General features: G+C 37.4%; 1 long non-coding RNA gene across 1 annotated transcript; it reads right to left on the reverse strand.

Annotated features, from left to right (window-relative positions):
- Nucleotides 1-2,279: 2,279 nt before the first annotated feature.
- On the reverse strand, nt 2,280-20,704 carry LOC128662875 (uncharacterized). The gene is made up of 4 exons (XR_008402821.1): nt 20,422-20,704; nt 12,182-12,281; nt 5,328-5,516; nt 2,280-2,909 (listed from the first exon to the last, which is right to left on the reverse strand). It is a non-coding gene; the product is annotated as an uncharacterized LOC128662875 (long non-coding RNA).
- Between the last annotated feature and the right edge of the window lie 2,747 nt (nt 20,705-23,451).

Raw genomic sequence — 23,451 nt, forward strand, 5'->3', positions numbered from 1 at the left:
TGTCAACCCGTTTCGGCCCTAAGAACTGGGCCTTTATCAAGACTATAGATGGATTAGCATGGTAGCTCCTTTTATAGCTATTACTGGCCAATAAGTGCCAGTGTTGTTTTGGCGCCAAAAAATAACCTCTACTTCCTGTTCCTGATGACCTGGAAGTAAAAAAATAATAACCTCTACTTCCTGTTCCTGATGACCTGGAAGTGCTATTGAGTTTATTCTATTTTTGTATATATGTTCCTAGTTTCATGGTAAATTCATGCTATGTTTCAAATAAAGTACATGTTCATTTTTATTTGTTTAATTTATATTTGAAAGATAATATTTGCCTAAAATCGGCAAACCGGAAGTGTGTGTTCATACATCAGTTTCGCTACTCATTGTCCTATTAGTTTCTATTTTATGTTTTTATTATTAGTTTCTTGTAATCTTACTAATGTATAAAAAGTACCTTAAGTTCCATTATGAAGTATATATTCCTGTTTAATTTCAATTGTTTCAAAAAAAGAGAAAGTTTACCTGAAATCGGCAAACCGGAAGTGATGTGTTCATATCAGCATCCAGTTTCGCCACTCGTTATCTTTTTTATACCTATCATCCTACACATCTGTTAGATGTCTTGTAAATGCCTTTGTTTCCCCTATTTCTTTTCAAAGTCAGTAAAAGCCTGAAATTTTTTTGCCTCATGTTCTAATTTTGAGCTGTGTCCCAAGAAGACGGCAAACTGGAAATGGCGTGTATACACATCATATACTTCCGGTTTCGCCGATCTCAGCATTCAGTATCTGTCAATCGGCTAAAGAAGGGGGAAGTGACATAACCACATGTCTGTTTCACTTTAGTCATTTATCACCATGGAAACCAATATAAGAGTGAATGAATAGAACAATTTTCAGTCATATGTTTAGATTTACCATGCCTGATCTGAAAATAGGCTTAATCTTTCCTAAGGTAACTAGCTATTTTTGAAAATTGTAAGGCTGCTTGTTAGGCCCTTCTTTGACAGAAAAGACGAGTGAATGAAAAATGTATTCTACTTAGGGAAGACATCAAAGTAATAAATATTATAGTGGATATGACACTATTAAGGAATACAATAAAATAAAATAGAAGATTCTTATTTAAAAAGTATAACAATCTAAAAGGGTCCTAAAATGTAAGCAATAATATCACTGTCCCTATAGAGATATCTATTTAGGAAAAGCGTATAGAATGTCTTCTGGAATGTCATAAAAAATCATATATAAACCCTATAGAAATATCAAAAAACCTATTAAGATAAACATTGTCATATAGCCTCCTATATGGAGACGACCCAGGGCTAAAAAACATTGGAATGATAAACATGATAAAAACATTGGGATAATGAACATCGATTGTAAACATAATTAAAATATAATTAAATTGTTCGAATGATAAACATGATAAAAACATTATGATAATGAACATCAATTGTAAACATAATTAAAATATGTAAAATATTAGAATATTAAAATATTTCAATATTTGAAACTCTCCATCAGTAATAGTAATGCAAAGTGGCAGGTGAAGAGGGGGGGGGGGGTGCATGGTTATATTAACAGAAGTACTTAAAATCACAATTACAATAATTGTTCTCCAATTAAGACATATTTTTCTATTAAAAAATATGGGCAACATAAAGGTGAGGGACAATTCATCAACATGGTTATTCTGGCAGCCCAGCACATGATATTTTTGAAATGGGGAGCCTCTGAGGACCCGACGGTAGGCGAGTTCGTTAACATTATTAAGCTACAAATGATTATTGAAAGACAATACCTAGTCGGGGGATCGGAAAAGGTCATCAGGCTCTTCTTTGATAAGTGGAAGAGGGTAATTTTAGCATGGCCCCAGTGGGCACAGATTCAATTTGTTTCACCTTTGAAGAATAACACTAATTTCATGATGCTGGTTGCTGGGGAGGCTCTCCCGGTAAACTGGCTTTAATGCTCTCTGTCAGGGTTAGGGGAATGATCGACCATTAAGTCAGGAGGTAGATTTATCTTGGTTCTTTTTGGTGGTGGTCTCTCCCCTTTCTCTCCCTCACCACCGCATGCCGAGTTGGCAGCTATAATGGATGTATTTTGAACAGGAGTTGTAGTTGTTTTCTACAATACTCGGTATAAGTACAGGAAGCTGTGTCTTCCAAATTGTTTGGATTATATGATTTGTATTTCTAAAAATGCTGATTTTGATGTTGTGATGTGTGAAGTTCACAATAAAAAACTTTAAACAAGAAAAAAAAAAAAAAACACCATTCATTTTCATCATGTAAAATTTGAAGAAAAAAAATTCTTCAAAATCTGTTAGCTTTACAGAAATTTTATTTAAGCTTTTTTCATTTTTTTATGTCTGAGAATTTGTTTTACTTTCTTTTTTCTTAATTTTCTTTTGTGTTCCATATCAGCTGGGTTTTTTTTAAATAAATAAGGGTAAAAATGTATTAAAATAATGCTAAAAAATCTATATAGTGAAGATTATTAAAATTCAAAGGAAAATACAATTTAGGAATACCTTCCAATGATGGCCTGGAGGACTGTCAGGACCTGGAGGAATGTGAGATTGTGGAGGACTGTAAAGGCAGGCTGGTAAGTCAGGGCGGGCAGGACTGTCAGGACCTTGAGGCATGTGAGGGTTTGGAGAATTGTACGGGCAGACAGGACTTTCCAGGTCTTTGTGGAATGTGAGAGTCTGGAGGACTGCTAGGGTAATAGTGCCTCTGGTGAGTATTACGGCTATGTTGTTGCTGCCATCTTACAGAAAGAGAATGCACCCCAGGCATTGTAGTGTGAGTGGTGGTGGTGAAGATCTGTCACCTCTAGGAGTTACATTTAAAATTGGCCAAAAAGATATGTGAGGATCTATACCCACTTTGTCCTGTTTCTTCTTGTCTACAAAAAATAATAATAATAATACATTTAATTATTAAATTTATCCCATGACCTCAATCAAAATAAAAATAAACTTTTTCAAAAAGGAAATGCAGTATTTTTTTAAAATGATTGATTTATTTACAAAGTCATGTATGACTTAGGGCCTATAGTAGGCTCATAACAATATATTTATCCCTATGGACCCCGTGAAAAAACAATATAAAGGTCCTATTTAAGACGTGAGGCTGGAATCAATTTTATTTCTTGTGCTGATAAAGGGATCTGGCAATCCTGGATTATTTGCCTTTATTCCTGTGTGCTGTTTTCTGGTGTGTTTGTTAAAATGACTATTGGAAAAACAAACATGAAGCTGCATAGAAAAACAAACATGACACTTTAAAGATATTGATTAATAACTATTTATTAGACACTTTATTTTGTTATTTTGGTATTAGAATACATAATTAGTTTGTTAGAAGTTACTTACACCCACCAATAAGTTCCTTTATAAATGTATAATAAGTTGGCACTCTACATTTGAGGTCCCTGCATCTATGCAGACATTGGGGCCTATTTATCAAATGTCTTGCGGACCTGATCCGACAGTGCAGATCAGGTCCGCAAGACATCGCTGAATGCGGAGAGCAATACGCTCTCCGTATTCAGCATTGCACCAGCAGCTCACAAGAGCTGCTGGTGCAACGCCGCCCCCTGCAGACTCGCGGCCAATGGGCCGCCAGCAGGGGATGTCAATCAACCCGATCGTACTAGATCGGGTTGAATTCCAGCGATTCCTGTCTGCCTGCTCAAAGCAGACGGACAGGGTTATGGAGCAGCGGTCTGAAGACTCGCCAGAAACACCGGCCGTCAAGCTCCGTTCAGAGCTTGATAGATAGGCCCCATTACTTACGTGATCTCTTTACTCCACTCACACAATACATTATTCTCAACATTTCATATATCATCTTATCTCTGCAGTCCTGTTGGACCCCCACGAACACCCCCTATTCTTTTGGAAAATATCTCTCCATTCCATACACTAGAACAAACATCTCGCCAGCAGAGAAAGCAGGAGGTTGCTTAATCTTTATTTTATATTCTACACTTCTAAAAAAAAATAAGGTGTTTATGGGAATATTTTGGGGTTCTCTAGGTAATAAATGGCGTGTCATTTAATGCAAAGTTGTATATACTAAATTAAATTTTTTTGCTATCTTTTGCACAAATGTAAAGGCGTTAAAAAGAGGTTTGTAAATACATTTTGGATTGCTTTCATTTTACAAAGTGAATATGTGTGTCAAGAATATGCACTTAATTTAAATTTTAAGTAGTTATGTTTGTTGTAAAACAAAATTTAACGGTGGATGCTTGATACAGTTATATTAAGGTCCAACTTATTTTTCCTTCGCAATGGATATTCTATACTTAAAGTGAGATTCATCAAAGGGTATTAACTGAATGGAGATAATCATGTGAATTCATAAATTTCCATTCTAAGAATTCCAATACAACTTGAAATTATAAGATGAATTTGATTTTTTTTTTCACTTGTTATACTTTGCTGTAAAATATAACTAGTTATGATTGTTAAAACCAGATGATTATTTTGAGGCAACTGATGATTTATGTCTGCGCATATTTACCTCTTGCTATTGGCCTACCACAGCATGGTTTTTTTTAATGTTAGTTGTACATTGCCACTTCCACAGTAAAATTTACAGAGAGAAGTCAATTTTATAAGATAAATATACTGGAATATTATATATATACTATATATATATATATATATATATATATATATATATATATATATATATATATATTGCAGTTTTCCTCTCTTCCTCAGGTCTAAAGCAATACTGATCATTCTGATATAGATACACATCACATACAACAAATGGAAGGGAGGGGGGGGGGTGAGAGGGGGGTCATACCAGAAATGAAGGACTTAATGTAGACTCTGGCTTTCTCACACACTACCATAACTTTCTATAATCTCTCATCTTATTGTCCTATATTGGTTTCTTTTTCCTTTTGTTTTTCCTCTCATCTGGCTTATTTACTCTCCTCTGTTTATTTATTATTTCTGGCTATTCTCAGCTATTTTCTCCTTCAGACACATTCTCTGCTTTTATGACCCCCTCTCACCCCCCTCCCTCCCTTCCATTTGTTGTATGTGATGTATATCTATATCAGAATGATCAGTATTGCTTTAGACCTGAGGAAGAGAGGAAAACTCTCGAAAGCTTGTCTTTTAAATATTAAGTTAGTCCAATAAAAAAGGTATTAGTGCATACTGCAATACTTTGTTTTTTGAGCATCTATCAACTGGACTAACACGGCTACTCCAATCTTCACTATATATATATATATATATATATATATATATATATATATATAAAAACATTAGATCACTTTAAATACTTAAATACTTACCACTGCCTATATAGATTGTTCCTTCAGGGGTGCTGATCCGCACATTTAACAAGGCATCTAACAGGGTGTCAGCAGATGATAAACTATGGGAGGAAGTTGAACAAGTAAAGGTCCCTGGAGGTAGCAGAGCAGGACTTCAATTCAGGGGCATCAGAAGGCCAGATGTACCAGGGTTTGAGGTACTGGAACCTATTTAAAAAATGAAATACATGTATCATAAACAATTACATATATACAAACAGTATCAGATCATTAGAATTGAATTACAAAAAACAAAGTTCAATACTCATCTGCTATCATCCCATATCAATAAAATTTAAATTTTAAAGGACAATACAAAGTAATATTTCAAACACTAAAATATGTATCCTATAAGCTTGTTTACCCTCTAAAGAATAGGCTTGTTGAATACCAACCTACACTACAAATTACATTAAAGTAAAAGTCAATCCTAGTGTTTTACAAACGCTAGGATTGACTATTAAAACAAATAAAGGAGCTTTCTACCTGAAGTATCTTCTACTTCATGAATGAAAGTCCCCTTTATTTGTTTCAATAGTCAGTTTTAGAATACATTTATATTCATTAGTGCAGCACATTACTGGCTCTAATTATCATGATTTTGCATACTTCAAAAACAAATATGATTTAAATTTGATGTGACATTTTAATAAATAAAAAAACACTAACCTTGAAAGTCATCAATGTCTCCTAGTACATAAAGGCTGTCAATAACTTAAGCTCCCAATTTCTCCAATACCATCAATTCGTTGTCCTGATATCCAACAACCACAGGAGCACAACCACCTGTAGCACTGGCAGACATCTTTTCCTTAGCACGTTTAGACTTGACAATCCTTTTAATATCAGAGAACCTTTTTTTTCAATGTTCCACAGATTTACAATAGGGCCCCTGTGCGAAAACATCAGCGCTCACTTTCTTGCACAGCATCTGCTTTCTAGCTTTGGGTGTCTGCTAGACCTTGTTGGTACTAAGCAGATCGGAATGTTGCAGCATTCTGTTCACCAGCACAAGATTATACTGGTGGGAGAACTGCACATTTGTCCCACTCTTTGTTTTACCAAACTGCACAACAGATTATGTGCAAGCCATTGTGCATGAAGAATAAAGCAACGTAAATATAACTTGCTTTAATTCTGGCGCAGAATAGAAAAATGATAATCACATGATACAATTTTGCTAATATTTACACTAACTACTAGTCAAATAAAGTTGATCTCCAAAATAAAAATATTTCATCTTGTCTGCTTAACATAGCACTAGTTTGCATGACACTAATCAGTGTTTTCTATGGTAAATATGAGGTCTAATGTCCGCAGCTCCAACTGTCAAAGTATTGACAAGTTGATAAATGGAGCCTAATGTAAGCTTTGTTCTTTCACTATATTACAGTATGGGACATACTATGGCCCCGATGATAAAAGCATCCTGATGGGGGCGGAGCTAACAGCCAAACTGACCAGACGTGCTTTGCCTGAGCTCTCTGCCACGGAGCACAAAAAGCTGTATTTTTAGCAGAAATTTGCCATATCTTACAAATAAGCTTGCTGGATAACACTAAAACTGGGTTATTAACCCCTTTCTGGGGCTTCTGAGTTTTCTTTGAAGCCCTCTGTGGAACTTTTACAGAAGACCTAATTGTGGCCCATGGCCCATGCATCTATGGCTCCTAACCTACAGTGTACTTACTGTACACCAGTGACAAGTGCCTTTCCTGGGCTCTGGAGGGTCGGGGCTCCGCTCCAGAGCTAGGACCCATATACCTGCAGATACTTGGCAAATGGCAATCGACCGCCTGAAGCCTGCTCTCACACAGTGCTGCTGTGAGTACGCAGTGGGGTGGACACTGTTTGCCCCTGGACCCTCAACTAAGCCCACTTGCCAAAGGTCACCAGAGTCGGCGACTGAAGAAATCCACGTACCTGCATTAGTGTAGGAGGTGACACCAGCGGACCGATCGTCTTTTGAAAAGTGGCGCAAATGACCACCATCTTCCTTTTGGCCTCCCGCCATCATCTTGAGACCTGGAATCGTGGGGAGCCTAGGAATTCAGCCCTCAGCACTAAATGAAGATCTGGGAGACCAGTAAGACCACACTTCCCCTCAGTGTCTCTAGCCCAGCCACCGAAGGTCCCTGTGAGGGGCAGTATATAGGTCTCAGCCTAACTTATATACACAGCACGCTGCAGCTTCACAACCCAGAGGCCATCCCTGTAACCGATACAAACTTCCCTGCACCATTGGGGTGAACTCTCCACTACACCATAAATACCAGACCTCTAAAGAAGCCCCATACAGCATAGGGGGCAAGGGGAATCATTAGAAATTGCAGGTGCTATGGGAGAAAGAACAGGGAGGTGACAATACACCGCGACAATAAGTAAGATTGACACAAGTGGAAAATCTCTCCCATTCTCTGCAATGACATTCCCTCATTAGGCAGAGCTGACACTCTGCAGATTCAATTTGCTACTAGGCCAAGCCTGTGGATTAAGCTCCAACTTCGTATAAAGGAGCCTCTTCCCCCTGCCCCTCAGGTTACAGAGGAGTTTGATAAGTCATTAACAGGAAGACCCACAAGAGCCACAAAAGACAATGTCCAACATGAAAAACAGCATAAATCTTATTGGGGCCTAGAAGCCACATTTCCTGTGCAATCACAATTTATATACATTTACCACCAATTGGAGTATCCAAGAGCTTCTGATAAGAGCCTCATACACATATTTGCTGCTGCGCCAGCTTATCTGTCTCTGGTGTCTAAATCCAAAGTGTAGTGTTGTGTATCTAATTTAACCTGTATATTATTCTGCCTGTCTTTATTGTTCCAGTCACAGCTGTTCTTTTATTTCATTATATCCTGATTGTTTATGGCTGGGGTTTCAATATTTATTCAGTTATTCAGAGCCGTTGTGACCGCATCCCTCCTCACCCCTTCCCGCGTAGATTTCCAGGTTGGTCATTGCCACACGCCCTTTCCCCTTCCTTTGGCCATACCCCCTTTTGACCTGAGGAGGGGGTGTTGGATCTCAGGACATTCACATGGGTCCTTAGAGCAGTAACCAGGTAGCCGCGTCAAATTGTTCTGTACATCTTGATAGTAGAAAAAGTGTATTTACTATCTCATTTGCTACATTATAGTTTGGGAGCCTCTGCGACCACGCCCCCCCTTGCCCCTTCTGACCTGGTCCTCCAGGTTGGCCACTACCACTTCCTCTTTCCCCTTCCTTTGGTCGTATCCCCTTTCACCCTGAGGTGGGGGTGCCGAGTCCTGGGGCAGATGCGTGACACTCTGAGGACTAGTCCCAAAGAGCCGTGATACTGTTTACTTGTATTTAAGCTGTGTCAACTGTCCTTTTCGCACAGGCGGTAGGGTCAAGACCATAGCCAGGATGTAGAGGTACCCAGTAAAAGCTACTTAGATAGTCTGTGCCTTTATCTGGACTCTCTAAAACTCCCCACACTTACCACTGAGCAGCATGACTTCTTAAGCTCACCCTTCACACTCACGGAAATCCAGAGGGTCATCAAAAACTCTAAGTCTTTCAAGTCTCCGGGCCCGAATGGTTTCCCAGTTCACTTTTATAAAATCTTTAATAAGGAACTCTCCCCCCTACTGCTTCGACTTTATAATCTCGCAAGAGAAGAGGGCTCTTTTAAAAAGGAATTTCTAGAAGCAACCATTGTTACTATTTTAAAACCAAACAAGGATCCCTCCTTGTGTACTAGTTACAGACCAATATTCCTTATAAACTTTGACATAAAGTTTTACTCTAAGCTATTAGCCAATCGGGTTGCAGGTCTTTTACCATCCCTCATCAACTCTGACCAAGTAGGGGTTATCCCACAGCGAGAGGGTCCAGATAATACTAGGAGGCTGCTTAATATTATTAGTCTCTCCTCCAAACTCAACAGGCCCCTATCAGTTATTTCCCTGGACGCCGAGAAGGCCTTCGATCAAGTATGGTGGCAATACTTGTGGAAGGTACTCGAGAGTTTCAGGTTCCCCAAAGAAATGATAATAGCGGTCAAAGCACTCTACTCTAACCCCACAGCCTAGGTATGCATACTTGTTTTTCACTTCTCTTCGTTTTCTGTCGCTAACGGTACTAGGCAGGGCTGCCCGCTATCTCCCCTGCTGTTCGCGTTAGCCATAGAACCCTTGGTGGAACAAATTAGAACAGACCCCCAAATAAAGGGAGTTACCTTGTTTGGCACAGTACACAAGATCGCTTTATTTGCGGACGATGTTACTCTTTTTACATCGGACCCTGCATATTCTATTCCCAGACTCATGGATATCTTGGCCTCTTTTGAAGCCCACTCTTTTTATAAGCTAAATTTACTAAAAACAGAAATATATATGCAGGATATTTCCTGTGATCAACTGGCCTCCCTAAAATCCAGATTTGATTTCACCTGGACAGAGAAATCTGTCTTATATCTGGGGATTAAGCTCTCAAGCGTGATTGGAATTTAACTCACATCTCCTGGTTGGGTAGGATAGCTGCAATAAAAATGTCTTTCCTGCCCAGACTTACCTACCTATTTTGATGCCTCCCTATCAAGATCCCTAGACACATACTTCTACAGTTTCAAAGCAAAATAATGAAATATATATGGCAAGGTAAACTCCCCAGAGTTGCGCACAAACTACTTCAACTCCCTAAAATCTCGGGGGGCGTTGTGTCCCCCTCTGTACTTCGGTACTATGATGGTGCGATGCTCACCCATATTGCACAATGGGGAGTCAAACTTTCCCAGTCCAAATGGAGATCAATTGAGCAGGCTTCCCTGCCCCACAGTGTCCATCTCCACGATCTAATATGGACCCCAACCCATTGTCGTGGAGGATTGAATTTGATTAATCCTGTTGTTACCGAATGCCTAGACATGTGGGACAAGCTTCGACATAACACCCATATAGCCCCGCACCCCCTCCCATAACTTATGCCCGGTCTCCTTTCGGGCTTACAGGACACTCACCCAAATAGGTGGGCTCAACTTGGAGTCAACCAGGTATCAGACCTCTGGTCCTCTTCTCCTCAGGGCTCCTTTAAAACTCTCACTCAGCTTGCCCCTGGACCCTCAACCCACCAATCCTTGCCTTTCGAATACCATAGAATTAGAAGCTTTCTACTAAGTTGGGGTTATAAGCGGGGCTCGTCTCGTCCGCTGACAATTTGGGAGTCCGCGTGGGCTCGGGGAGATCGACTTTGTAGACCATTATCCCTGTACTAATTGTTGCTTTCAGACTCCTCACCCTCTGAAACTCCGGCCCATCTGCAGCGCTGGGAGTCCCTTCTGGTCACCTCAGTACCCCCAGGCATCTGGGAACGTACCCTAAAAACTCACCCAGAAAGCTTTCATTGCATTACTTTACACAAAACCTTCTACAAATTACTATCTCACTGGTATTACGTCCCCACTAGGTTGGCCAAAATGTTCCCGAGCATGTCTCCTAATTGTTGGAGGAATTGTGGTCAGAGGGGTACCACAATGCATATTTGGTGGGAGTGCACTAAAATACAGCACTTATGGAGCATATGCTTCCAGACCCTATCTAGTTTCGGAATTCCCCTCCCCAAAACGCCATCCACGGCCCTACTACACATAGGAGTACACACCTTACTGAAGCACCACTCATACCTATGCATCTACGTTCTCAGAACTATTAAAAAACGCCATAGCCTGTGCATGGAAAAAGGAGACCCCCCCAGCTGGACCAAAATCTGTAACATGATGGCCTATATCTATACTATGGAAAAGGATATATTTTACAAACTCGACAATAAAGACCTTTTTGAACTAATTTGGGCCGATTGGAAATACGCCCACGACACAGACTGGAGACCTCATGTTACGACAACTGACTGAGTTATTAGAGTAGAGGGATTATGAGTTCTTAGTTTTGAGACCCAAAGATAAGTAGTGACCCTTCCTCTCCCTCTCTTCCATCCTCCTTCCCCTCTTCCTCCCCTCCCCTCCCCTTCACGAACCATTGGTTTAAGAAATGTTGAGGGCCGGTATGCCCTATATTTGTAATATGTTAAAGTGTCCTTAAACCTGGTACCTTTTTTTTTTTTTTCCTTATCGATCTTACCCTTAATTTATATTGCACTTTGTATATGATTGAGAATTGATGATGTTTTTTTTTTCTTGTCTTTATGCCATCTTTTCTTCTTTGTAATTTAAGTTGAATAGTCAATAAGGTTTTTTAAAATTAAAAAAAAAAAAAGCATCCTGCTAATAGGAATATTTTTTAAAAAGGAATTCCTATTACAATCGAGGTTGGCTGTGAAATGTTATGAAGGGTTGAAATCAGTGTTTCAAGGTCATCTCGCCAAGAGGCATTTTACCATACTTCTCTGTGGGAGGTGATGCTTTTCTGACACCCGTATTGCCACCTGCTCTGAAAGTGTATTATAAATTATCCCATTAGAGAATTGAATGGCAATACAAGTTACATGTGTCAACCTAACCTAAACCTCTTTTGTTACAATACAGTAGTGAAACTTGTACATAAATAATAAGCCTATATGAGCTGTGGGAATGTGGGTATATATTCTACATGTGTGTATACTGTTTTATGTATAAGTATTATACTATAAAATACTATAATATGTTTTTAAAGTCTTTTCATTATTTATATAAATGTGTTTTTAACTTTTGGTGTGTTCTTTTCCTTTGGGGAAGATTTCGTTTTATGGGATATTAACATTAGAGATGTGCGCTAGTTTCATTACGAACACACCTTCCTAACGAAATGAAATGAATATATGAATGAATGCAGCAACAAAAATGAAAGAAAATTTTAAGGGTTAATAATTACCTTTTGTACGCTGGCTGGAGATCTTGCTAACCCAATCGTCTTTTTGCCAGAGCCCTGGCCGTGTGAACAGGAGGCTTAGTGCGGTTGGCTCCCAGGAATACTGTAAATATGAATATTGCATAAATATGGTTTTTCATGTTTTCATCAACTTAACTGCAAAGGGCTCCAATACACTTATATATACTGTAATATATATATATATATATATATAGAGAGAGAGAGAGGTGGCCCTCATTTTACAACGGTTCAGTTTACACCGTTTCAGAATAACAACCTTTTTTCCAGTCATGTGACCGCTATTGAAAAGCATTGAGAAGCAGTGCATTTATTAAAATAGCCAGTAGGGGGAGCTGTCCGCTTGTGTTGCAGCAAAGCCAAGCAAGCTGAAATTAATCAGTTTAACCAGACCTGAGCTATCGAGCAGATTTTAAAGGAACAAGATCTTCCTGTCTATAAATCAGTCCAGATTGGAATGCATAGAAAGAACTGTTTGCAGAAAAATGCAAGTGAAGTCTATGTTGTGTGATTATTTTATTAGGTTTATAATGCTGTTTAGCAAATGTTTTTGTTCATTTAACTTAGTTTAATTATATATTCTGTGTTGTGTGATTATTTTATTAGGTTTATAATGCTGTTTAGCATTTAAAGTCTTCATTTCAAACTTTAAAAATAATGTATTAGGTGTTACTTATGACAATTTTGAGATGGGCCTGGAACCTATCTCCCTCACTTCCCATTGACTTACATTGTAAACTGGGTTTCAATTTACAACGGTTTCGATTTACAACCATTCCTTCTGGAACCTAACCTCGGCGTAAACTGATGTCTACCTGTATATATATATATATATATATATATATATATATATATGTGTGTGTGTGTGTGTACATATGTATTTATGTGTTTATATGTCTGTAAATGCATATATATACTTACAAATACATATGAATACATATATGTACTGTAAGTATCTCTGTTAAATTCCTTTGCATGCCTTTTTTTTTTCTAACACCTGAGATCTCATATCTTTGAGCCCTTATGACTTTTGTGTGCAATATTTTTAAATATTTTTTATTAGACAGTGTTAATATGAGTGTAACCGTACTTTGTAATGTATTTTGAAGTGTTTAATGAAACATTTTTGTTACGCAAAGCTGTTAACTACAGCTCTTCAAGCGCGAAAAGGATTGTTGCTTAAAAGGTGAATGAGCGCGCAGTCTGGATTTTTCAAGACTTGTAATATCAGTGCAATGGAAATTGCGAAAAGACCATATCATGCGCGAAAAACTCATAACGTGCTACTTGTAATTTTGCCCAGCATGAGCTGGTGCCTCACAAAGTCTGCATATAAAAAGACTGTACACAATTTGATATTGGGAGTATATTGGTAAGTCTCTTAAAACGGCATGATCTAACTGAACCATGCAAGATTAATTTTGACTTTAGTGTCCCTTTAAGTTAGATAGATGAAACATAAATTATTTAGGGCCTACCCCTACACTACTTAACTACCTAACAGCTAACCCACCCAGATGCCTAAACTAACACCCCCTAAGTTACACAAAATAACAAACACTGAAAAAAACACAAAATAAAAAACACATTACAAAAAAATCCAAAGCCCCACCAAAAATAAAAAGCCCCAGTTATGCCTATCCTAAAACTAAAATCCCCTTGAAAAAGCCCACCCCAAAATAAAAAACTCACACTAACGCTAAACCCTACTCTAAAAGTTGTCCTGCAAAGGATATTTTGTAGGGTATTGCCCTAATGTGATTTAGCGCTTTTACTTGGGAAAAAAATGTATATTCTTAAACCAAAGTAAACCCCCACTCCCCAAATAAAAAGCATATCTTAAAAAGCTAAAACTAAAAACTGTCCTGATAAAGTGATTACAGCTCTTTTACTTAAAAAAAAAAAAATCCTATTCTAAAAAAAAAACTTCCTATTCTAAAAAAAAAAAAAGAAGAAGGGCATTTGGTAAGGCATTGCCCTAAAGTGATTAACCTCTTTTGAGATAGCAAAAATAAGAAAAACCTTATTCTAAACACAAACCCTTTCCTTAAAAAAACATGTTAAATAAAAAAGCCTATCCTAAAAAAAGATAGCCCTGAAAATGGCAGTTGATAGGGCATTGCCCTAAAGTAATTAATCTCTTTAAAAAATCTCTAAAAAAAATCTGAACCTAAAAAAACGTAAGGGAAAAAACTATCCTAAAAAAAACACCCCCAAAAAATCTGTGGCAGTTTAAGGGTTAAAAGGTTAGAAATGTTATTGTGGTGAGCTATTGGTGGTTTAGGGGTTAATAGGTTAGGAAGTTTATTGCGGTGGGCTTTTGGCGGTTTATGGGGTTAATAGATTAGGACGTTTATTGTGGTGAGCTATTGGTGGTTTAGGGGTTAATAGGTTAGGAAGTTTATTGCGGTGGGCTACTGGTGGTTTAGGGGTTAAGTAGTGTAGGGTTAGTTTGCGGTGGGTTATGTCGTTTTGAGGGTACATAGGTTTTTAGGCTTGGTGCTATGGGGTTGATTTATTAGGCTTGGTGCTATGGGGTTGATTTATCAAGCTACGGCGGACAGGGGTGTACATACATGCCCCTGTGCACCACAGCTCGCCTCTGGTGGACTGAATTCCGTTGCCGGAATTCAGCATTGCACAAGAACGCACAGCCAATCACGCGCAGGCAGGTTAGGGAAGAAGCTGTCTGATGACCGCTGCTTCATAAATACAGACTGCAGGTTCTCTTGTGCAGTCGTAGGGGGTCGAAGGCTAGCGAAGCCTTTGATAAATCGACCCCTATATATTTAAAATGGATCCTTTACATCGCCAATGTCGGTGACGATTTTACTTGGAATATTTCGCCAGCATTGCCACCCATTTGCAATGTATAGTAAACCGCCTCTCAGCGATACTGCATTTAAACAGTAATGTTGGCACTTTTGAATATTTGCTGGCTTTCTTGATATTGCATCAGAACCCTTTTAAATATATCACCACGTTGCAGCAGTTTGATCATAAGGACCTAATACGTGACTCCTCTGTTTGTCACCTGTAAATATTATTGTTAGCAGTTACATTTTATCGGTTGAGAATGTAAGAAAAAAATATCAATTCAGCCTTTTAGCTATTTTAAACTGTTCTCTTTAAGTGGGAGAATGGTTTAAGTTTTTTATTTTATTAGTTTTTTTTTGTTTTTTGTTTTTTAACATTTATGTATTCCAAAAGACAAAACTGTGTATCTAGTTTTCTTCTTGGAAATAATTAATAGGTTATGGTTCTCATAAATTCTGCAGTATTGAAGTTGCTAATGATACTAGCTTAATGAGGTAAAGTCTTTCTATTAAAAAGAAAATCTTAATCCTTTGTTTCCTGTAAATGTAAAAAGCCTTAGGTTATTATAGACAAAAGAGGTACACCTAGTTTTAATTAAAACAGTGGATATAAAAATAATAGTCTGTTTTAAAAGGAATTAAAGAGGATATCTAAGCATTGAAATATGAGCCTTTGATGTTTTAAACCTACCATGTGATCTAATAAAAATATTACTGATTACTGACATAAATACCTACTATTTACTTTGTCCTCAAAGGAGTAGCATTCTATTTGCTTTACTACAACCAAATCTGCATGCTCCACTATACTGCAAGTAATTATAAGCTTTAAATGTGCTTGCACTTTACCCCCCAAAGGTTAAAACATCTGTTTCCAAGGATCTCCGACAAATGTTAGAAGTAATGCAACAACTCTGGTTCTCCACATATGACAGTCTTGTCCTAAAATCCATCTTTTCTGGAATGATCTATGGCAATATATCATAAGGCTTTAAGTTGTAACCTGCAGCTAGAACCCCTACCCTTTTTTTAACTCAGTGTTCAAACTATATCCCAAATTGCACATTAAGCTATTAACACTCAGTGCTAAACAGCTCATTTCTAGGTTGTGGAATAAGGAGGAGACTACTTCTCTCCCAATGTGTCTGATTCAATTTCAATATAATGTATTACTGGCGCGCTCTCATTATTTTATCAGAGATAAGATGAACCTCCTTAATTGATATGATGTTTATTTGTGAATCACGGTCCCAGGTGCAAGGACTGGGAACATTGGTACCATTTACACACGCCTATACATTCCTTCCTTAGTATTCTAAATGAGACACCAAATACCCCAGGCCTTTTAGTTTGATAGAACTGCAATAATTATTTTGTTCTTACGAATGACCTCACTGAATATAACCACAGCTTAATATATTCTAAGATAATTGATTGTAAATGTATGTTCAACAAAGTGTTATTTTAGGCACTTTTAACTTTTCTTTTTGTTTTCTTCGTTTTATCTTGCTGTAAAGGTTTGCAGCGTATGATGAGGTTGTTTATTCACTTTCTCAAGATATCTAATTTACCAAGGGCTAGATTACAAGTGGAGTGCTAATTTATTGCACGCACGGAAACTGGCAAATTTGACAAGTGGTAGTGGCTCACGTTAGCAATTAGCACTTATAAAATTAACCAGCGATCTGATATAAATGTGCCCCATTTGACTCCAAAATAAAGTTTAAGGTTCTTTATTAAAAAATAAAGATAGTAGAATCTTTATTTTTTAATAAAAAAATGCAAAAAGCAGTTATGAGGGGTTAAAGTTTGTCCGCTGTGATGTGTTATAAAAAAAACGGCATTGAAAAGTTCCTTTACATAGCGGTCTATGGGAACTATAAGTATAAGTATTTAATTATATACATATATATTTATGTTATAATCAAATAAATGAACCCAGGACCTTTAAGCAGAATGCAAAAATGATTTTAATCACATCTATATGCAATAATGCAAAAATAGAAATAATAAGTTTAGTAATTACAGGGCCCCCAAACCATTCACTCCAACTGTACATTTATACTACATTAAAAAATGTGTATTAAAACTGCTATCAAATGTTAAATTCAAGAAAAGGTCCTGGTAACATAACAAAAATTTAATTAAAATGGGCCTCAGTCACAGGGCCTGATTATCTAGAGGAGGGTTATGTCCAAAAATCCATATTGAAGGTTAGTCAAACAACACTCTCCTCCACATGGAGGGAAGCACATATGAAACTTTTGAACATGACGTATGTTACCCCTGAAAAAGGACATAGATGGGGCAATCCTCAATTTAATAAATGTCCAAAATGTTCCCTAGAAGCGGCCAGCCTTAAGCACATGTTGTGGGAATGCCCAAAGGTGAGAATAATGTGGAATAAAGTTGAATACTGGCTAGAAGAGTGGGAATAACTAATATAGCTCTCTCATTTACTAATATAATATTTCTCGGAACAGATGAGAGGCCTCTTCCAGAAGAGGAAAAAATTCTTAACACTACTATACTAGCAGCAAGATATCTGATATTTAAAAAATGGAAACAAATATCAACCCCTAGTATCCCAGAGATCAGAAATTGCCTAAAAAAGCAATGTATACTTGAACAACACGATGCAAAATTATTTAAACCTTGTGATGTTAATAGATTCTTTCGAAAATGGTCATCATTTATAAAGATCTTCCCAAAAGAGGAAATAGACTATCTAATTTATCCATTTAGAAACTCAGACCTAGTCCTCCTAGGAATGTGGTAAAAATATAATATGTTAAGAGAGGAGACAATATAAAGACCCCCTAATTCCTTCTACTCCCCCCTTTTTTTTTTTTTCTCGTTTTCTTCCTACCCAGCTCCGCTCCCTCCCCACCCCCTCCCCACCCCCACCCCCTCCGCCTCATATAAATCGAAGAAAACCCTACCTGAGCGCCAAGTCAGGAAACTCTGAAATCCCAACACAGCCATACTAAAATAGTATAAACCGAAATACAATAAATTCTACATAGGCAAGCTTTCAGGGCATAAAACAAAAGAGGTAAAAACCAGAGCTGTAAGCTGATAAGATAAAAGGTTACAAGAGAGGAAGAATTGTAACTTGTTCTTTTCTTTCTTCTTTTTTTCCTTTTTTTTTTTCTCTTTTTTTTAATTTTGTTAAATAACAATGTACTTACTTTTGATTGTGGTTTTATTATGATGCCCTGCGTGGCGCAATAGAAACCTACAATTGGTAGGAAGTGAATATTTTGTCGGAATCGAATAAAAACGAATTTATATAAAAAAAAAAAATGTGTATTAAAAAACAAACAGGCGCCCCAAGGGGCAATACAGTCATCAACACAGCAAACGTGAAGTTTGCTTTGTAAAGTTCTACTTATATCATGTAACTTTAGCAGTTTTTGTAAGTTCTTCCACTAGTTAACCCCTAACCGCCAATACCCCACCGCAAACTACCCCTAAGCCCCATGGTTCTGTCATTTTTATGTATCCTATTGTACAATGCAATATATGTATTTTAAGTATTGTATTGATTTTAAACAACTGGGTATTTTTTCTGTGTTCTTTTTTTAATTTTATACATTAATATTAATTTTTTTAAGATTGTAGCCTCAACTCTATAGGGTTACATAACTGCATCATAATCATAAAATTTGCAATGTTAAAAAAATGTTGTTATGTAAAAATTAAAATTTGTGGCTTTAGATTTTGATAACAATTATGATTAGAAAAATAAATATCAATGTAAAAATAAAAAAAACAGCTTTTTAAAATCTATACAATACTTAAAATAACATACTGTATACAAGAAAATGCATATAATTTAAACGTATACACATTTAATGCTCCTCTAACCTATTAACCCCTTACATGCTCTCACCCCAGCATTTTAACACCACTACACTATTAACACAAAATCTGCCATAACCCCCATTGAAATAAACCTCCTGGCCTATTAACTCCTAAATTGCTACAACCTCCTAACCTATTAGCCCGTAAACTGCCACAAACCCCCATCGCAAAGTAACCCTACATTACTTTATTCCCTAACAGCTAACCCCGAAGACCCCAAACCTATCACTCCCTAAGTTATAAAAAAATAAAAATACTAGCATTACAAAAAATAAAAAAACACTACCAAAAATAAAAATAAAAAGCAGTAAGGTCTATCCTATCAGTAAGGGCATCAGCTATTAGGCTCTTTTTGTAACCCTAATCTAAAATAAAAACAAAAAAACTAATGCTAAAGTTTCTTCTCACCAAACATGAATCCAGCTCCTAGGTGGGATGCTAATTCTCTAAGGTAGCGCTCATCTTCCATCTTCATCCATAGTGGTGCTCAGCTGGGGCTTTCCTCTTTCAGCCGACCCATCACTTCCGTCTTCCATCCAATGTTTCTTTTCTTCTTATCTTCCATCCAATGTCCTCTTCATGCGGTCACTGCCACACACTGAAGCTTGAATGCGAGGTTCCCCCTTATATAGGGATGCCCTTGCATTTCTATTGACTATTTTTTAATTATTAGCCCAATAAACCAATAGAATGAAAGATTGAAGAAGAGGGATCAGGTGGAAGATGCAATAAAGCATACTTTTTAATATAGATATGAAATTCAAATACCCCGTGCCCCCGTGCTTTGCCGCCCACTTCAAAAGTAAATTTTTCTATGAACTAATGGTTTGAATTGTTGTCCAATCAGTGCTCTAACTACAACAAAAGTGCCATATAGGGAGAGTGTTAATTGGACAAAAATTAAAACCATTACCTCACCGAAAAATGTACTTTTGAAATGGATGGCAGAACACAGGGTATTTGAATTTCATATCTAAATTTAAAAGTAAGTTATAGAGCATCTTCATTACAACTGATGAATGAAACTCCATCTAAAATATCACTAACATTCCAGGTCTATTTTCATAAAGGGGAGAGCTTACCATCACTCTAATGTAGATTTTAGTATTAGTGTAGTGTTTTTTAGTTTGGGTTGGGCTTCTTGTAATAATTCAAATAACATTCAGTAATTACTTTTCTGTTGTCTGTTTAAACCTCTCATTGCTAGTAAATATATAGATGTGGTTCCTATATCAAATAATACAGAAGATGTCTTAAATCCCATACACCTTGATAATAGGAATTATAATATTGTTGTATGCAAGCACATTATCATACATTGAATGATAATGGGGATTACATGTTAACGATTGTTAAAGAGGAAAATGGAACATGTAACTCTCAGAGAGCTAGCTTATAAAAATAACAAGTTGCGCAAAATGGAAAAATAGGATTTCATAAAAGTTGGCAATGTAAACCCTTACCAGGCAAAGATTAAGGATATCAGAGTTGGAAGTTACTTTGGAGAGGTTTGGGAGAGCAGTTACCAGTCTGAGCTCGTACCTTGTCAATGTGCAGCGGCTCGTTCTCTGTCTGTGAGCGTGAGCCATGGCGAACACGGAAGTGAAGGAGAGCAGCTGTTGGTGACATCACCCGCCTAACAGCTGAGAGCCGGAGCGGAACAGAGTCTTCGCTGCTTACAGGGACAGGAGTTGATGATACCAGGACAAGGTAAGGGGATCCAGAGGCTCCCTTAGCGAAGTTGGTAGTTCAGTGAGAGGTGAGCACTTGTTAGGAACAAGAGAGTATCTGATTAAGATTACCAGATGGGCTAGTATCCGCAGGAATTACCATCAATACCAAGCAATGAAGGGTAGCAAGGGCGTGCCTTATAAAGGGAAAAAGGGAATGACAAGGAGGCTAAGATGAATAACCCTTAAAGGTACAGAGAGTGTTGCACTTCTTAAGGGGACTTTAGTTTTAGGGTAGTGAGTTTTTTTTAGTAATGTGTTTTTTTATTTTTTGTAATGCTAGTATTTTTTATTTTTTGTAATTTAGGGGGTGTTAGGTTAGGGGTCTTGAGAGTTAGCTGTTCGGGAGTATTGGCGGTTAGGGGGTTAATAGGTTAGGGGTAGTTTGTACTGGTGTATTGACAGTTGGAGGTTAATAGTTTAGAGGTGGTTTGTGGTGGGGTTTTGGCATTTAGGGGGTTAATAGGTTAAAGGTAGATTGTGGTGGGGTATTGAGTGTTAGGGAGTTAATAGGTAAGGGTTTTTTGCAGTGGGGTATTGGTGGTTAGGGGGTTAATAGGTTAAGGGTAGTTTTCGGTAGGGTTTGTGGTGGTATAGGGGTTAAGTAGTGTAGGGGTTATTGCGGTGGGGGTTGTGGCTGTATAGGGGTTATGGAAGTGTGGGGGTTATTAGTATAGGCTGCTGTGCATTTATTTTGTTGTACAGTATATTTACAAGGGATCCTTTACTTTACATCACCAGTGTAGTTGGTAATGCTGCTTGGAATATTTCTCCAGCATTTGTGATGCTGCTTGGAATATTTCTCCAGCATTTGTGATGCTGCTTGGAATATTTCTGCAGCATTGGTGATGCTGCTTGGAATATTTCTCCAGCATCTGTGATGCTGCTTGGAATATTTCTCCAGCATTGGCGATGCTGCTTGGAATATTTCTCCAGCATCTGTGATGTTGCTTGGAATATTTCTCCGGCATTGGTGATGCTGCTTGGAATATTTCTCCAGCATTGGTGATGCTGCTTTGAGAAAAAATGATCTGCACTTTTGAATATTTCTCTGGCTTTTTTGACTTGGTGAAGGATCCTTTTTTAATATCTTGGCACCTCGTGGCACTTTCGATCATCAGGGCCTCTATGAGGATGAAGTATGACAGTTTACAATCTAATTTGTGAAGGATGGCCGTCATTCTTTTGGTTAAGATAGCAGATTTAAAAATCCTGACAGACAGGGGGTGTATTATACAGGGCAATTAGTGGGCCTTGTGGGTCTAACATGGCATTATTGAAGGTAATTGTTCAATTTTGATTAACTAGTTTAGAGTAGTCAACTCCAAATGTGTTACCTATCATTTTAATGAGTTCTGAGTCCAATGCACAAAATAGAGACTGGGAGATTAAATAAAGGGATTCTAATTATCTAATAAAACATGATAACTTAAAAATTCTAATATTTTGTGAGTGTTGATTATTTAAGTGTGTCCCAATTTTAACACCTCATGGACAAAAAGAGTGAGATAAGTTTTGTACCAGGGATTTTCCCTGAAGTTTTTTCAGAAATTGAGGATGAAAAAAAGCAATTTTTACAACAAAGGAAAAGCAGTCTGTTAAGTATTAGCAACCATTTTAAACTGCAGATCTAATTCACTCTGCAATATTAGAATGAATAGTAATAGGCATGTAATTATTTTTACCATCTCATTTACATTGGTAACCTGATCAGAAATTGAATTTGATTATTAAACTGAACTAATTAATTATTACCCTATAATCTGCAATTAGTTTTGTTTTGTTTTATTTTTAAATGTTAAATGTATCTGAGACATTATGAAATAAAGATATGTGAGTCTGAGCTAACAAGCCTAATAAATTATGAAGTAATACATTGTTCAATTAAATTGCACATGCAAGAAATTAGTCTGTATAAATCAATAATAAATCTACTCAGAAGGAAAATAGGAAAGGTTAAATAACAGTTTATATTTCTGTGGTAAATTATACTAATTTAGTGATGCAATTATATTATTCAACCAAGTTTTTTTAAACCAATAAATATTAACAGAAAAAGTTTAATTAAAATTGTCAAAAGTATTTTTTTAAAATATATTTCTAATTTAAATCAGATAGAAGGTTGAAAACAGTAAAAAGAGTTTAATAATAGTGAAGAATATGTGCAAAGTAGCACTGATATAGAAAGCTCAATATTTCCGTTTCCCCCCCAATATGGGCATGATGGGTATACTTAGCATGTTTGATCAGTTATGATTTTTAAACTTTCAGGGCTAGATTACAAGAGGAGGGCAAATTAGGTCTCCTGCTCACGCATCAGGTTACACTAGTTTTACAAGTTAAAAGTAAAAAGTTTGCACACAAGCGTAAACCCAACAATCGTAACAAATTTTGTAATTGCGTTTACTTCTCCCATAGAAATCAATGGAGAGTGAAAAATTAAAAAACCCTAGCACCCATACTCGTGCACTAATGCGTATATTCAAGAGTGATAAGCCTGATATGAAATATTAATATTTCACATTCTAATGTTCTTCACATATAAGACTGTCAGGCCCATTTATCAAAGGTCTTGCGGACCTGATCCGACACTGCGGATCAGGTCCGCAAGACCTCGCTAAATGCGGAGAGCAATACGCTCTCCGCATTTAACATTGCACCAGCAGCTCACAAGAGCTGCTGGTGCAACGCCGCCCCCTGCTGACTCGCGGCCAATCGGCCGCCAGCAGGGAGCTGTCAATCAACCCGATCGTATTCGATCGGGTTGATGTCTGGCGATTCCTGTCCGCCTGTTCAGAGCAGGCGGACAGGGCTATGGAGCAGTGGTCTTTTGACCGCTGCT

The sequence above is a fragment of the Bombina bombina genome, chromosome 6 (assembly GCF_027579735.1).
Source record: "Bombina bombina isolate aBomBom1 chromosome 6, aBomBom1.pri, whole genome shotgun sequence".
Classification (NCBI taxonomy): Eukaryota; Metazoa; Chordata; class Amphibia; order Anura; family Bombinatoridae; genus Bombina; species Bombina bombina.